Source organism: Entelurus aequoreus, linkage group LG01 (genome assembly GCF_033978785.1).
Source record: "Entelurus aequoreus isolate RoL-2023_Sb linkage group LG01, RoL_Eaeq_v1.1, whole genome shotgun sequence".
NCBI lineage: Eukaryota > Metazoa > Chordata > Actinopteri > Syngnathiformes > Syngnathidae > Entelurus > Entelurus aequoreus.
Window position 1 is genome coordinate 50,186,167 of NC_084731.1, and position 16,416 is coordinate 50,202,582.

At 43.7% G+C, this 16,416-nt stretch overlaps 1 protein-coding gene across 2 annotated transcripts in view; it reads right to left on the bottom strand.

The window, feature by feature from the left end:
• Positions 1 to 16,416, bottom strand: part of grm2a (glutamate receptor, metabotropic 2a) — a 164,212-nt gene that overhangs the window by 99,205 nt on the left and 48,591 nt on the right. The gene's annotated exons all lie outside the window — the stretch shown is intronic.

Here is a 16,416-nt window from a genome sequence, read left to right on the forward strand (position 1 = left end):
ATCTGAAAACAGTACTACCAAAATTTTTCCAGTATGTTAAATGCCCAACTAGAGGGGGAAACACACTGGACCATGTTTACTCTAATATCAAAGAGGCATATAGAGCCATTCCCCTCCCCCACCTAGGCCAGTCAGACCACCTCTCCTTGCTGCTCATCCCTGCCTACACCCCCCTCAGATCAAGGACAAAAGCAGTAATAAAGACTATTACAAATTGACCTGAGGATGCACTCCCCCAGCTACAGGACTGCTTTGCACACACTGCATGGGACGTTTTCGAAGACCAAGACCTGCCCCCACACACAGAGTCGGTACTATCCTACAAAAAGTACTGTATCGGCAATGTCACTGTGGAAAAAAGCATCCGGGTTTACCCAAACCAGAAACCCTGGATGACAAGCCAGGTCCGCAAGCTCCTCAAGGCCTGCGACACCGCTTTCAGGTCAGGTGACAGTGCTCAATACAGTGCTGCGTGTGCTGACCTGAAGAGAGGACTCAAGGAAGCCAAGATGGACTACAATGAGAGGAGCAAAGACCACCTCTCAAGCAACAACCCACGGCAGATGTGGCGGGGCATCACCAACTACAAAGACTGTGACGCAGCAACCGGGGACTGGGATGTATCGCTGGCACGAGGTCAGGCGGGTGCTCAAGGCAGTGAACCCCAAGAAGGCGGCTGGTCCAGACGGTGTACCCGATAAGGTGCTCAAATCATGTGCTGACCAGCTCTATCTACATTATCACCGTCCTCTTCAACCTCTCCTTGGCACTCATCCAACCCTGCCTTAAATCCGCCACAATTATCCCGGTACCCAAGAAAGCTGCCACAAACAACCTCAACGACTATCGCCCAGTAGCACTCACACCTGTCATCATGAAGTCCTTTTGAGAGGCTAGTCCTACACCACATCCAAGCCTGCCCCCCCCCCCCCCCCCCACCCTAGACCCACAGCAGTTTGCCTACTGGGCGAACAGATCCACCACGACGCCATAACCATGGCTCTCCACTCTGCACTGAGCCACCTGGAACACCGGGGGAGCTATGTCAGGATGCTTTTCATCGACTATAGCTCCGCCTTAAACACCATCATTCCAGACATCCTGGTCACCAAACTGCTGGACTTAGGCCTCCCCACACCCACCTGTCTTTGAATTAAGGACTTCCTACCAACCGACCTCAGACAGTGAAACTCGGCCCCCATCTCTCCTCCTCCCGCACACTCAGCATCGGCTCTCCACAGGGCTGTGTGCTGAGCCCTATGCTGTATTCCCTCTACACCCATGACTGTAGTCCAGCCCACCCGGAGAACACCATCATCAAATTTGCCGATGACACAACGGTGGTGGGTCCCATTACAGGGGGGGATGAGTCTGCATACAGAGATGAGGTCCTGAAGCTTTCAGCGTGGTGTTCAGTGAATATTATGGCACTGAACACCACAAAAACCAAGGAACTCATCTTTGACTTCAGGAAAAATACTGCAGACCCCGCCCCCCTCTACATCGACGGCGAGGAGGTGGAGAGAGTCAGCTCCTTCAAGTTCCTCGGCACCCTCATATCTGCTGACCTCTCCTGGACCCAAAATACAACTGCGGTCAGAGCAAAAAGCATCACTAAGGACAGCACACACCCTGGCTTCCACCTGTTTGACCTGCTACCATCGGGCAGGCATTACAGGTGCATCAGAGCCAGAACAAACAGGCTCAGAGACAGCTTCTTTTCCAGAGCTGTCACCATCCTGAACTCTAACTTATAATAATAAGTCACCCCTATACAATATCCTACCCTAATACCCTACTATGCAATATTACCCTTCGAGTGCAATACATCCGACACTGATTGTTATTTTTTACTCCGGTACTCTTGTCTTGTACTGCGTATTGTACAGTATTTTGTATTTTGTATTTCTATAGTGTTTTGTATATTGTACAGGATTGCTTATTATTTTTATTGGATAGTAGTCTGTATATTTAAATTGTTAGTGGGTTTTTTTCTTTAATACCTCTTGTGTAATTTATTTTTACCCCATATTTGTTCCCACTACTGCACCTTAATTTGGAGTCCTTAATCTCGTTGTATGCAAATATAATGACAATAAAGTCCATTCTATTCTATTTTAACCATACAGATAAACACCAGCATGTTGTTAACTTAAATAGTTTTGTTTATTTACAATTTCACGTTGGATATCTCTTGTCCCAAACGGCCGAATAGTGTTGCAAATTATTAGTTGCAACACACCCTCTGCTGCAACTCATTCAGAAGTTGCACAGTCCATCTTCACAAGGTTTATAAGTAAAACGTCCATTAAAAGTAACCTGATGATTGTGAATGATTAGTTCCAATGTACACAAACTTGTCGATGTTGTGGTGCAGTGGTTGTATATAGTCACTCTTCACAGGAAAGAAACACACAGTATCTACTCTGCAGTTGCTCCTTCCGCAGACACTGCCCCTTAGTGTTTTGGAAGAGAATTACAAGTTTGGCACCACCCCCCCACGGAAGAATTATAAATCAAACAAGATGCCGTCGGGGGGACGCAAGCTACGCGGCGCGGGAGAATCATACAGCTGTGTTAGTACGTTAGAAAAATAGTTTTTCCATATTCGCTATTGCATTACCAGAGTTGCTACACCTTGGTTATTATACAGGTTACGGAACGTAAATGAAGTACCGTATTTTCAGACCATACGGCGCACCGGATTATAAGGCACGCTGCCGATGAGCGGGTCTATTCAGGTCTTTTTTCATACCAAAGGTGCACCGGATTATAAGGTGCATTAAAGGGGTCTTATTGTGATTTATTTCTAAATTTTAACAATTCCTTGTGGTCTACAATACATGTAACGGTGATGGTCAAAATGTTGCATAGATTATGTTTTACAGACCATCTTTAAGTCGCATTCTGACAGTCGCTTCAGGATGCGCCGTTTTGTGGGTGGTCTTATTAACGTGGCTCACCTTCGATAGCGTCTTCTCCCCGTCATCTTTGTTGTAGCGGGGTAGCGTGCAAGGACGGGAGTAGAAGAAGTGTCAAAAGATGGAGCTAACTGTTTTAATGACATTCCGACTTTACTTAAATCAACAGCAAAGCAGCATCTTCTCATCCGTGGCTCACCAGTGCAACAACACCGGAAATGTGTCCCGTGAAAAATCGTCCGACTGGAACTCTCTAATAACTAAAGTTCCGTGGGGGAATTATGTAAACTCACTACACCGGTAGTTTTTAGCGCTTTCATGGCGAGATATAAGTTAGAACTTTACGCTACTTAATTTTAAAAATGGCAACAACAGAGGTTGAATGCCCCATAACAAGAAGATAGTGAAAAAGAAGAAGCTTATCGACTATGGCATCATCACGGACTACTGTGGCGGACGTGCGCAAATTTTCAGGACTTATACAGATCTCAAATACACATCAGCAGGTACCACAATGAAAGAAAAGTTGGTTTTGCATAATACTGTGAAACAAAACGCCAGATAATATGTCTGCTAATGGGTGCCATTTTGCAGTCCTTATGTAGTGGATTGTCCAGAGCTTAAACAGCAACAAAAGTGAATTTAGTACAAAAAGTTTATTTACCCATTATCAAGTCAGATTGAGCTGTCCATGCAGACACACAAACGTCCTCCGGAGGAGTCACAAAAAGCAATCTCTCTCGAGTCCCGGTCTCCTGCCATTTGTATCTGTCTCTTGTGCGTCACTCCTGACGCAGATGTTTTTGCAACATCCTTGGATTCCTTAATCATACTTAAACAATCAAAACATTCTGTAGACAGGTTGGCACGACTTAATATTCACTTTTGTCCCACTGGCACAGAATAGAAGAGAAATTAAATGAGCGTAAATTTTTGACAGACATGAAATATAGGTCAAAGGTCAGAAATTCTACTACACTTATACACACACCGTAGTAATACTTGTATCTCTGACTACGGTAGCCGCAATGGGCCGACAATCCATCAAGCGGTGCGGCTTCAAAGTCATACTAAAACATTTTGACAGATTTTTGAGTGATGTGTGTAATGTTCTTTATTTTCAATGGAACATAGTTTTGGTGTTGTTTACTGGCATCATATTGCAGTCTACACATACCTCTTATGTGTGACTACCATCTACTGGTCACACTTATCGTTACACCATGTACCAAAATAAATTGCTTCGAGGTCGGTAAGCACAACCAGAAATTTTACGCACATTAGGCGCACTGGGTTATAAGGCGCACTTTTTTGACAAAATTAAAGGATTTTAAGTGCGCCTTATAGTCCGAAAAAATACGGTATTGTTGATAGTTTTTGAATGCATTTTTAAAGTGATTTAGTGGTAGAAATTATTGCTCCCATTAGCTGCATTGCTCGACACCTAGAACGAGTCTATTTTACAAGATAGGATGAAAAAAAAAAAAAAAAAGTTTGTCATTTTGTCTATTATAATGATTGTGAACGATAAGCAACATCCCAAAAAAGTGCAGTTCCCTTTTAAAAGAGTCCACACAGGCCTCACGGACTTATTTGTAAAAACGCAAGATGATTTCTAAAATGGCTCAGCATCATGAATGTGACTCTCCCTCCTGGCTCCATGTCTGCCCATCACTGCCACAGTGTTTCTGCGGAACATGATTCCCATTTGTTCCCTCCGCATCCTCCACGCGCTGACTCGTAGTTGCCAAAGTACCAGACCGCCCGGCTGTGACCACAGATGGAGAAGACAGGAACTAGCCTGCTAGAGTGTCACAGAACTTCGCCTCCACACTTTTAAGTCAGTCTGTGCTCATGTAACGGCAGCACAGCGAGGCCTGCGGCCAACTCCGCCTCCGTATCTGCCATTGTCACCCCGCAACAGCGGGGCCACAGCAACATGCTTCTTCTTTGCGTCAGATCTGGAGAGTGTTTGGCGCTTTATCACCACCTGTCAGTTCAGCGCGCTCACACCAAATTGTAGTCGAGCGGCCTTGCCTTGTGGCTGAAATAGACTCATCAGAGATTAAATCCCGTCACAGTATACAATATTTTGACACTAGCAAAATATTCACTGACTCATTGGGGATTAATGCATGAATCGTGCAAGTACATTTGCAAAAAATAAATGTTACACATCCACACCTTTGAGATGCTGATCCCAGAGCCCACTCAAATTTTCTAACACTTTTTTAGTAATCTTACTCTTGATTTTTATCGTGTTCAATAGTTATATATAATCTACTTACTGTTCAACAGGATACACTTGTCAAATGATATGAAAGCATATGCAATCACAAGAATTATTATCAAAGATTAGGTCAGGCTGATGACAAAAATAAATACTACCGTATTTTTCCGACTATAAGGCGCACTTAAAATCCTTTCATTTTCTCAAAGCTCGACAGTGCACCTTATAACCTGTGCCTGATATACGGAATAATTTTGGTTGTGCTTACTGACCTCAAAGCTATTTTATTTGGTGCATGGTAAATTGATAAGTGTGACCAGTAGATGGCAGTCACACATAAGAGATACCTGTAGACTGCAATTTGACTCAAGTAAACTGTTACAGCGCACGCGCAGCCTGTTTCTCCCTCTACTGCGGGAGCACTCAGCGGCTCCACTGTGAGCGCATCTGGACACGCCCCCACACGCGCTGCGCAGACCGTGTCCACACGCCGCTGCAGCCGGAGGCAATCTTCAATCAGCACAGCTGGCAGTGATTACAGACGACAGCATAAAGGGCCTCGTCGCTGACTACTCGTCGTCGGAACGTAGCCCTTTTTGCATCCCGTGTCTCAGCTTTTACTCCCTTTTCCCCTGGACCCAGATTGCCCTCCTGATCTACCGACACCCTGCCTGGACTTTGGACGCCCTCTCCTGCACCACGACCCCATTTGGACATCGGACTTCCTTGCCTCTTCCCTCTGGATTTGGACGCCCTCATTCAACACGCTTGACAACACCCCTTACGGTATCTTCATATGTTAATCCCAGCATATAGTTCACATTCAAACACATAGTAGCATACACACCCTACGTATTCATCAATCTCTCAATAAAAATATATATTGAGTTGTACTTCTGCTGTTGTGCCTTCTCCCTCTACCCGTCTAAAGACATAACAGTACGTTCCGACCAATATGGAACCAGACGGCGCAACAAAGTCTCCACCCGGCACTTTGGTCCGATCTTCCCCTCCTAGAGACCTATCTACCATCCAGTCTGTCCTTCGACAACACCAGGCCCGATTTACCACCTTGGAGGACAAACTTGATGTCGCGTTTGCTAACCTGCTGTCAAAATTAGACAAACTCAGTCCCGGTAAGGAGACACCTCCCACGCCCATTTTAAGCACTTCTGAGACACTTCCCACCGAAGGACAGTCTTCCCTTCGCGAACCCAAAATATCCAGTCCTAAGATTTTTGAGGGGGATTTTGAACTTTGTCGTGGCTTCCTGACTCAATGTGAGTTTATTTTTCTACACAAGCCCTCTCGCTATGCTAACGATGGGACCAAGATAGCCTTTTTGTTCTCCCTATTTTCGGGACCTGCTCTAAAGTGGGCCACTTCCGCCCTTCACAAGACTTTGGGCTTCAACTCTAATTTGCCGCTTTTTGTAAATAATTTTTGGCTGTTTTTGATCATCCTGCGGATGTAAGAGATGCTGCCTGTAGACTTCATTCCTTTAGACAGGGCCCCCGATCCGTGGCTAACTACACCCTGGAGTTCCGCACTTTGGCAGCTGAGAGTGGTTGGGATGACAGAGCTCTTCTGAATGCCTACAGGAGAGGGCTTAATGAGACTATCAAGGATGGATTGATGCGAGATCGGCCGTCTTCTTGTCATGAGCTTATTGAACTAACCCTCTTGTTCGATCAGCGATTTTCGGAACGAGAACGGAAAGGGAGAGCGACTTCGGCAGCACGGCTATGGCAAGACCTCCTCGTTCTACCAACCGGATCTTCCCGAGACAGACAGGCACAGTTAATCCATGTCCAAGTCCTTCCCCAGAACCCATGCAGATTGGTAGATCTCAACTTACCCTTGAAGAACAAGAACGGAGGTTTCAACGACATCTATGTCTATACTGTGGTATGGCAGACCATCATTTTCGCAACTGCCCCTTTCGGCCAAAAGATCGGGCTCACCAGTCAAGGGGATACTGGTGAGCCATACCACAACCCCCACAACTTTTTCCAGGAGAGACCAGAGTATTCTGTTCCCTGCTACCTTGATTTGGGAGGATAGGACACTATCGGTGGAGGCCTATGTGGACTCCGGGGCCGACGAGAGCTTCCTCGACTTAAGGTATGCCAAAGAAAATGGAATTCCGTTAATTTCCCTAAATACTTTTGTACCTTCCCAGGCCTTAGATGGTCACCCTTTAGGGCCAATTAAACATTGCAACATTTATTTCTTACACTTTCTGGTAACCATACAGAGACCATCAGCTTCTGGGTTCTGGATGCCCCGGTAGCGCTCCTTGTCCTCGGCCGATCCTGGCTGAGTCTACATGACCCCCACATTTCCTGGTCCACTGGCAAGATACTGGCCTGGAGCAACCACTGTCATGCTAACTGTCTCCGTTCTGCTGTGGTACACCCTGAAGGACCCAGATCGGTTTCCCCCCCGATTGACCTCTCCCGTGTCCCGGAGACATATCATGACCTGGCCGCAGTCTTCAGTAAGGACCAAGCCTTATCTCTTCCACCCCACAGACCATACGACTGCGCTATTGATCTTGTTCCCGACGCACTCCTTCTATCCAGTCGACTGTATAACCTTTCCCTTCCTGAGAAGAAAGCCATGAGGGATTACATCTCCGAGTCCCTGGCCTCTGGTATAATCACACCATCCAAGTCACCTGTGGCCGCTGGGTTTTTTTTGTCAGTAAGAAGGATGGATCCCTCCGGCCATGTATCGATTACCGTCAACTTAACAGCATAACAATAAAGACTAAATATCTATTAACCCTGCTCAATTCATCTTTTGAACCCCTCACTCCAGCCACCATCTTTACCAAATTGGATTTACGCAACGCCTATCATCTGGTACGAATCAGGGAAGGAGATGAGTGGAAGACTGCCTTCAATACTCACCTAGGACATTTTGAGTATAGAGTAATGCCTTTTGGTCTGACCAATCACCCGCAGTTTTTCAAGCCCTCGTTTAGACATCCTCAGAGACATGATAGACCTATTTGTTGTCGTTTACCTGGATGATATTCTTATCTTCTCCAAGAACCCTCAAGAGCATCAACAGCACGTCCGGATCGTCCTACAACGCCTACTGGAGAACCGCCTTTTCATCAAAGCTGAAAAATGTAAGTTCCACTCTTCTTCTGTTGATTTCTTGGGATTTATTATTGAAAAAAGGACATATCAAGGCTGATCCCAAAAAAGGTGAAGGCAGTGGCGGACTGGCCTCAACCCTCAACTCCTACTGAGTTGCGACGCTTCCTTGGATTTGCGGGATTCTACAGACGATTCATTAAGGACTTTAGTAAGTTGGCCGCACCTCTTCATGCACTTACCTCTACCAATGTACCCTTTCATTGGAACCGAGAAGCAGGAATGGCATTCTGGTGCATCAAAAGGAGTTTTGTCTCCGCTCCCATCCTCATGTATCCAGACCCGGACAGTCCGTTCATCGTTGAGGTGGACGCATCCGATTCTGGTATAGGGGCAGTCCTCTCCCAATGCTCCAAACAGGACAACAAGGTTCATCCATGTGCCTTCTTCTCGCGACGCTTATCCTCTGCTGAACAAAATTATGACTGTGGGGAGGCGGGGCCGGCGGACCGACGGCGCCCGCTCCAAGATGGCGGCGAGGAGGCATGGACGGCGAGCAAGCAGCGAAACGGTGCGCGCCGAGAGCGACGCCGCAATTGTGACCAGGTGCGCGATCCCCGCACCTGGTCACAATCAGCTAATCCCCTCGCAGTGGTTAAAAGGAAAGGAGCTGAAAAGCCAGAGAGAGAAGGAGGTGGAGAGCCAGAAGTGCTGGAGGAGCGAGAGAGACAGAGAACAGGGCGCAGAAGACGCGGCCGGCTGAAAAGCTGAAGCAGACGGCGGAGCGAGCAGCAGAGGGAGGCAAGTGCTGAAAAGCACAAAAGACTTGTCTTATTGAAAAATAAACAAAGTCACAACCCTGCTCGAAGCGATGTTTGTCCTAGATTGTCCTGAGAACCCACCCAGAAAAAAGAGTCTTCCACAATGACGTTGGTAATCGGGAATTGCTCGCTGTACACAAGGCATTGAAGGAGTGGAGACATTGGCTAGAGGGAGCAAAGCATCAATTCCAGGTCCTCACTATTAGCAGCCCGGCGTTTTGTTTCGCAATATTATGCAAAACAAACTTTTCTTACCTCTGGAACATGCTGATGTGTATTTGTGATCTGCATAAGTCCTGAAAATGTGCGCGCGTCCGCAATTGTGGTCCGTGCCGACGACGTAGCCCATAAGCTTTTTCTTTATCTCTATCTTCTTATGTGGCATTCATCTTACGCTGTTGCCATTTCTAATATAAAGTAGCGTAAAGTTATTACTTATATCTGTCAGTAAACTTGCTATCAAAGCGCTAAAACTGTTGTGGGTTTACATAATTCACTCAAGGAACTTTGTTATTAGAGGGTTCTGGTTGAACGTTTTTTCACGGGACACATTTCCGGCGTCGATGTTGCATTGTTGAGCCACGGATGTGAAGATGCTGCTCTGTTATTGATTTAACACGCGAAGTCCCAGAGAAGGGTCAATTGACATTTTTACCTAGAAAACACACAAGAGGGTCATTTGACCCCTAGTCCCCCCTGTGGACACTCCTTTTGTTATGAAAATGTGGCTGTTAGTGGCACACGGCAGGGGGCCACTTGAGCCTGTGTGGGGGAGAGGACCTTACAGCTCAAGCTTTAGTTCTGAGGTAGGTTGTGTGTGTTTTTGCAAGGATCAACAGAATGAAGGGATCAACACTCTGACATTTATTGTTAAAAAAAATACAAAACAAAACATATTTACAAAGAATGAAAAAGCAACTGTTTTCCCAGTTTTGGTGTGGAGGGTTGTTGCAGAAGCAATTGTTATTTTTGTGTGCCAAAAATAGTTTTAAAAAAAAAATTTACAAAGAAAAAAGCATATTTACAAAGAATGAAAAACCATGTCCATGTAAACGTGACTGACATACATTTGAGCAGTCACTCACAATCCTGGCACTGCCATTGCTCCTTTCGGCATTTCCCACATGTATAATTTTTCTGTCTACCTAGACAAACTGCCCCTAACAGCCTCATTACCATAACAAAATGAGTGATTAGTGTATTCGGGAAAAGCGTCGGGCCAAATGACCCCTCTCTGGGTCTTCTAGGTAGACAGAAAAATGCTGGGACTTCTAGTGTTAAGTCTGAATGTCATAAAACAGTTAGCTCCATCTTTTGACACTTCTTCCACTCCCGTCCTTGCATGAAACACCGCTACAACAAAGATAACGGGGAGAAGACCTCGTCGAAGGTGAGCCACGTAAATAAGGCCGCCCACAAAATGGCGCATCCTGAAGAGATGGTCAGAAAGCTACTTGAAGATGGTCTGTAAAAAACATATCTATGCAACGCTTTCATCAAAGAACCACCATCACATGTTACGTAGACCACAAAGAAATGTTTTAAATTAAGAAAAAAATCATAATAGGACTCCTTTAATGCGCCTTACAATCCGGTGCGCATTTTGTATGAAAAAGACCTGAATAGACACGCTCATCGGCAGTGCGCCTTTAAATCCAGTGCGCCCTATGGTCTGAAAAATACGGTTTATGGGTGTTATTTCATGTTTAGAGGGCTCTAATTATGTACAAAATACATATTTAGATGGCCGTAAACATTTTTTATTCCTTGAATTTTGATACAACTGAATGACATGCTAATGAGAGTGACTCCATCCTAACAGCTGTTATGCTGGCAGAGGTCTCACTTCTATCTCGTTTTGCACCATGATGGAGCTACACCATCCTTGTCTGGGCACGTCCCCTCTTGTAGAGGATAAATACTTGGTATCCTGCACCATGTTTTAAATGTTGTCCTATCTAAGGCTGTGTTCACACTGCTGGTCAATTTCCATTTTTTTCCCCTGCTTTGGAATGAAGAGTCCCTGTAAATCATGGCAGGAATTAGCTGTGCATTTCTCCTCCGCATGCATGCATATGTACAGTAAATGAACAAAATCATGCGCAATGCCACAAACAAACTAAACAAGTTGAAAATGAATTGATGCATTAGTTCTAGTTGTTACTTTTGAAATTATTGTGTAGTTTTCTCATGCACTCCTTTCCTCTTCAAATTCCTCACCAGCGTCAACATAGAAGTAGAATGGAGTTGGAAGTGAACTTTATTGCATGCATTTCTCTGCCTCCTCTGTAAAAAAAGGATCAGCTAACGTGCTACCTAGAGTGTCCTAACGACCTGAGTGTCCTCCAACTCTGCAGGGCTCCGAGCATGTCTCTCTGTCGCATTGTATTCTTTTTAAAGGCCAGGTTTTTATTAACTAATGTACTCAGATATTACACAAGCTAAATAAAGGAGCAGAGACTCGGTTTTCAACATGACTGAACTTTGTTGCAATAAAGAGGGGTTCTCCACAGCGATGAAACAACCACATCATGTGGTGCAATCCTACACATCAGGAAGATTCACTGGGAAGCTCTGGCAGCGCTCAAGCTCATAATAGTACGTCCATAAATTACCACAAGACATTGGCCCCCAGATACAGAGTCCCACTAAAATTACACCTCGTCTATCAAATCCCTTATTTCCAAACTGTCCTTTAGGATTCAGGTGCTCCCAATTCTCTTCCTACATAATTTCCCAGGAGCTCACTTCCTGTGTAATCTATCACTGTGTAATCAACTGTATATATATTGTACATTGTTGTTGTTGTTGTTTTCAAATACAGAGGGATATCACTATGGGAAGGAGTTATCATCATCTTTGTGAAGGCAGACAGATGCTGAAGTAGCTTTGCTGTGATAAAAATAAAAAACGCTGCTTGTGTATATATCTGACCTGACATGTCTTCTGCTAGCCTCTGTTGTCAACAAACCATGACTAACTGCAATTACCTAACCTTTGCCCACCATCGTCAGATCATGAGTCAGGAGAGAACATCCAAGCCAGAGAGAATGATATGGATCAATAGGCATAGGTGTGGACGCCTTGCAAACAGACCACATAGCTTCCTGAGAACAAGTGTCCTCTCCAGTGGAAGTTTGTGTCTATTTAATAGTTTGTAACTTAGACAAAAGAACTGTCCACTATCGAAGACATTTAGTTTTAGTCTATTAAAGACAGAGTAGAGCAGACCTTGTCAAATTAAGCTTTTCAATTTAGCCCGCCGAACATTCCCAAATATTTTTTTTTTATCTGTAAGATGGAAACTGTAGCTGCCATTATGATGTGCAGTGATGTTTTCAAATTACTGTAAGTCTTGAACTATACAAAGTATTTCAATGGTTGGAATCTGCCCTTTTGCATGATATACTAGCTACTATGGTAATCTAAGTCACAGCAGCTCGGACGAGGCACCAAGCAGTGCGGGCGTGGTTTGTTTCCACAGAGTGTTTCCAGAGCGGCCAGCCTGAAATGCGGGTGTCAGGGAGAGATGCGGAAGGAGATTTTTACAACAAATTTCTAAAGCCTAGTGATATAGCAGATATATCAGATTGCAGGTGTTTTTTTGTTTGTTTTTTATCCTTCGTGTTCATATTTCGCTGTGTTTGTTGCATTTTTTTTGAGTTTCACTTGATTGTAAAATATGTCAATCGAGAGTGGGTGTGACGTTTATATGTTGTCAATATTCAGTGTTTTATTGTTCATGGTTAATATTGTAAATCCCACATTCTTTATTTTAATGTACATTCTGAGTGTCTCATTCAGTAAAAAAAGGCCATTACATTTTTAGGGGCGGCTGTCATAACATTTTTAGCATTCAATCAGACATTATTGTGAGTTTTTGAATTAGTGTTCCTAAAATTAGATATATTGGCCCCCAGACAAATGTATTTCTCTAAATTTGGCCCCCAGTCAAAATAATTGCCCAGGCCTGGAGAAAAGTAAGGGTCTGCAACCTTTACTATCAAAAGAGACATTTCGCTGCCTCTTCCACTGAAGAAAAATAGTATGGAGCTGCAAAATGTAACAGCATATAAACGTTTAAACGTTTTCATTTGTTGTTGTTTTTTCATTTTACAGGAAAACCATTCTGTCCATGTGAAATAAACTATTTTTCATTTTCTTCTTTTCTTTTTTTTGGAAGTATTTATGGTTAGCTTACCTAAGGGGTTGCACACTCGAGAGGTTGAACTGTACACAGGCTTTCTGTCTCTTTTACTTGCCTCGCTTGTGCCTCATGACTCAGCCAATGTGCGTGTTCATGGCCTCACACAGTCAGAAATTGTAGTACTCTTTTTAAAAGTGCAAACTTTTCTCATATCGGGATTTTAAAAAATCTGAGGGACCTACAACAAGGAGGCAGTAGAGCCACATGTGGCTCCAGACCTGCGGGTTGCAGACCCCTTGAGTAGAGGGACGAAGGGGATTAGCGACTGGGTCAGCGTCAGAGTTGCAAATTCCAGAAAAAATATAGCTGTTATGAAAAACGCAATCATCCACTGCAGTAAATGGTGGTTCTCAGGAGAATATCTCTTCATAGTGGTCTCCACTCTAAAAGGTTGCATTATTAACAAATGTGTCTGTATCATTCAATTTACTGCATCATGAGCTTAACTTCATGAATTAGTGTGGTCACTAGGTGTCGCCAAAATCAATTACCACACTTTTTCAACTTAAACACAGCATGAATATACTCCAGACGGTTAATAATAAATAGGTTAGTGTTTTTCATACCTACCATTGTTTTCTGCTTGACTAATTTCAATGACTAATACAATTATGTACTCTGATTTCATCATTAGCACCGAGGACCAGTCTGCCGTCACTTGTCATCGTGTCAGCCAAATCTGTGCACAACATCTGCAGCATGTTGGCCTTTGACAGCGGCGCTGCTGAAGTGTAAATTACCAGGAAAGGGAAAGACTCGCCGTGAATCAGATCAGTTTGGCGTACTGGGGATGAGATCCTGTGTTAACATCTTGCAAGTGGTACTTAATTCCACTCTGTAGAGCCCATGGTGAAGCTTTCATGGCATGTCCCTCTAGTGATCACCCGATAATTTATTTTAAATAAATAGATAATTATTTACAGCAGATATGATCATCTACAGATATGAAAAAAGGAAATTTAAATGTTTTTAAAAATATATATTTTTTAAATCGATGAGAAGTAGTCACCTGAAATGGTTTTCAATTCACAGGTTTGCTTGAAGATCATCAAGACAATGCCAAGAGTGTGCAAAGCAGTAATCAGAGCAAAGGTTGGCTATTTTGAAGAAACTATAATATAAAACATGTTTTCAGTTATTTCACCTTTTTTTGTTAAGTACATAACTCCACATGTGTTCATTCATGGTTTTGCCCTTGGTCAATTATGATTCTACTGCTGCCCTTCTGTAAAAAATATTGGTGTCTTTACTGATAATTATTTTAAACTTGACAAGCAAATAAGCTCAGTCTTAAAAACTGCTTTCTTCCAAATCAGAAGGTAAAACCATATCTGCCAATACAATGCATGCACGACTATTTCTAATTGCTTTACAGTGCATCTGGAAAGTATCCACAGCACTTCACTTTTTCCTCTTTTTGTTATGTTACAGCTTTATTCCAAAATGCAATAAATTATTTTTTTTTGTCCTCAAAATTCTACGCACAATACCCCATAATGACAATGTGAAAATGTTTTTGTAGCTTTTTGCAAATTTATTAAAATTCAAAAAATAAGAAATCACATGTACATAAGTATTAACAGCCTTTTCTCTATACTGTTGATGCACCTCTGGCAGATATTACAGCCTCAAGTATTCTTGAATACGATGCCACAACTATCTTTGGGCAGTTTTGCCCATTCCTTTTTGCCCATTCCTCTTTACAGCACTTCTTAAGAACCATCAGATAGGATGGGATGCGTGGGAGCACGACCATTTTCAGATGTCTCCAGAGATGTTCAATGGGAGTCAAGTCTGGGCTCTGGCTGGGCCACCCAAGGACATTTACAGAAGTGTCCTGAAGCCATTCCTTTGATGTCTTGGATGTGTGCTTAGGGTTGTTGTCCTGCTGAAAGATGAACTGTCGACACAGTCTGAGTTCAAAGGCTCTTTGGAGCAAGTTTTCATTTAGGATGTCTCTGTACGTTGCTGCCTTCATCTTTCCCTCTATCCTAACTAGTCTCACAGTTCCTGCTGCTGAAAAACATCCCCATAGTATGATGCTGCCACCACCATGCTTCACTGTAGGGATGGTATTGGCATGGTGATGAGCAGTACCTGGTTTCCTCCAAACATGACGCTTGACATTCATGCCAAAGAGTTAAATCTCCGTGTCATCAGACCAGACAATTTTGTTTCTCATGGTCGAGAGACTTTCAGGTGCATTTTGACAAACTTTTACGAAGGAATGTTTTCCGTCTGGCCACTCTACCATACATGATTAATTGGTGTTTTTCTACAGAGATGATTTTCCTTCTGGAAGGTACCCCTCTCCCCACAGAGGAATGCTGTAGCTCTGACAGAGTGACCATCGAGTTCTTGGTCACCTCCATGACTACGGCCCTTCTCCCCCGATTGCTCAGTTTAGACGGCCGCCCAACTCTACGATGAGTCCTGGTAGTTTTAAACTTCTTCCATTTTCGGATGATAGAAGCCAATGTGCTCATTGGGACCTTCAAGGCAGCAGATATTTTTCAGTACCCTTCCCCGGATTTGTGCCTCAAGATAATCCTGGTTTGTGCTGTGCCATGCACTGTCAAGACCGGAACCTTATCTATAGACAGATGCATGCTTTTCCAAATCATGTCCAACTGAATTTACCACAGGTGGACTCCAATTAAGCTGTGGGGACATCTCAAGAATCATCAGTTGAAACAGGATATACATGATCTCAGTTTTGAGCTTCATGGCAAAGGCTGTGAATACTTATGTATGGGTGATTCTTTAGTTTATTCATTTTTCATACATTTGCAAAAATCTCTAAAGTATTTTTTTCATATTGTGTTAATGGAGTATTGTGTGTAGAATTGTGAATTAAGTCCATTTTGGAATAGGGCTGTAGCGTAATATGTGAAAAAAGTGAAGCGCTGTCAGTACTTTCCGGATACACTGTAAAGCAGTTACTAACAGTCGTGCATGATTGGACTACTGTAACTCTCTATACATTTTCATTAATCAGTCACTCCACTCGTCTCTTACCACTGGTCCTAAATGATGCTTTATGCCTGCTCACAAGAACCAGAAAACACGAGCCCATCACTCCTGCGCTGGTGTCTCTCCACTGGCTGCCTGTTTTTATAAATAGGTTCAA